The 1,833-nt window shown below is 53.5% G+C and overlaps 1 long non-coding RNA gene across 1 annotated transcript; it reads left to right on the top strand.

Moving 5' to 3' along the window:
- Positions 1 to 316: 316 nt before the first annotated feature.
- LOC311579090 lies at positions 317 to 1,381 on the top strand. Its single transcript, XR_014773052.1, has 3 exons — positions 317 to 653; positions 851 to 987; positions 1,277 to 1,381. It is a non-coding gene; the product is annotated as an uncharacterized lncRNA (long non-coding RNA).
- The last annotated feature ends 452 nt before the right edge of the window (positions 1,382 to 1,833 follow it).

Here is a 1,833-nt window from a genome sequence, read left to right as displayed (position 1 = left end):
GAAAAAAGCCATCCCCAGCAACACAGAAAACCCAGTGTGAGGGCACACTCCTGGAATCCCAGCACTCAGGGGTGGGGGAGGTGGGGGCCGGTGCTGGAGGCAGAAGCACCGTTGGCTTCATGCCACCTCTGACACTGGGTAACTCTGAGCATATTAGTCAACCACTCTGAGCCCTAGGTGTTCCTGGGCATATAGCAGATGCCAGCTCTGAGGGGGCAGCCTCCCTTTTTCAGCTCAGTTATCTGCCTCATGATGAAGAAGAGAGGCCTGGGCTACTGGCTGGTTGGGAGCAGAGGACCATGAGGAGACTGGGAAACAGAAGGCCAAGGACAAACCAAAGAGATGAAATTATGTCAAAATGATGGTTTAAACCAGCAGCTCTGGCTGCTGGTGTGTGTGTGTGTGTGTGTGTGTGTGTGTGTGTGTGTGTGTGTGTGTGTGTGTGTATACACAAGTTTCTCCTAGGGCTGGAGAGATGTGGACCTGAGGCCAAGGAGGCAGGTGCCATGTAGACAGCCTTGTGAGGTTTCCGCATTGACTGGGAGTTTGGCTTCTTTTTCCAGCAAAGTTTCAGAGAAGAAATCCTTGCTGTGATGTTACCACAATGCAAATGGGACAGCAGCTCTGGTCCGAAGGAACACCAGTCTCAGGCAGTGAGTTGGTCCCCAGGTCCCTCCTTTCTGTGGCCACTGGCTCCTGGTATTGATCCACTGGGGTTGGAGCTGGCGGGAGTGGCGGGAGGAGGCTGCCGCAGTGCTATTAGTGAGGAGACGCGCTGTGATCTGTCAGTGTCTCCCTGAGCACAGCTGGCTGGGGAGCCATCCTGCTGTTAACTCCTCTCCTCCCTCAGCTTCCCACTTCCTACACAACTTGGATGCAGCCTCCGGGCCTTTCTCCAGAGGGAATTTGAGTAGTCGCTCCTGCTTCTCCCAGCAATGCCTCAGCCAGCCTTGCCTCTGTACCCGCAGTCACCAGATTCTGTCCCAGGTATGGCCACCAAATCTGTTCCCAGACATCTGTGTGACCATCCTCTGCTCTGGCCATCCATCGTGGTCTCTCTCTCCACCCGTTCCTGAGTCCATCCATCCGTCAGGCCCGCAATTCAACACCGTTTGATTAGACCCAGCGCAGTACAGCTCGACTAATTCATTTTGTTTTTATTGAATTCCTAAGATTAGCGCCTTCGCCGTGTGCCGAGCAGGGGCCAGTGGGCAGAGACCCCGCCATCGTTCACATCCGTCTTTGACTGTCACTCCCACTAATGCATTTGCTCCAGGCAGGGAAAGGCTGAAAGCTGAGGTCAAGCAGAGATGAGTGGCCACGACTTGAGAGATGGAGGCAAGCAAATGGCCAATGAGACCACGGCTGGGGACGTGTGTGGTCGCCTGTGGCCCTTGAAGCCTGGTGTCCTGCAAAGATGTAAGCTCCAGAGGCGGTGGCCGGCCTGGCTCATTATTACAGGGCCACCACTTTCTTTTTTGTGTGTGACCTGGACATACAGCCTAACCTTTCTGAACCCCATTTTTAAAAAGGGGGCAATATTGAGAGCTGTTGTAGAATATTGCTATTAGGGCAAATACTTAAAGTGCTTAACTCTGTACCTGTGCTATAGTATCCTCCTTCCTCTCCCTCCCTCCTCCCTTCCTCCCCCCATCCCCACCCCCACCCCCATCTCTTTCTTTCACAGGGTCTCATATAGCTCAGGCTGGCCTCCCACCCTCTATATATCTGAAGATAAAGGGTGAACTTCTGGGTGTGGGTAACGCAGACATGGACCACCATGTTCAGTTCATGTAGTGTTGGAGATCAAGTCCAGGAGGTCCCTATGCATTG

The sequence above is a fragment of the Acomys minous genome (genome assembly GCF_964271855.1).
Source record: "Acomys minous genome assembly, chromosome: 12".
NCBI lineage: Eukaryota > Metazoa > Chordata > Mammalia > Rodentia > Muridae > Acomys > Acomys minous.
This window is presented reverse-complemented; position numbering and strand designations above follow the sequence as displayed.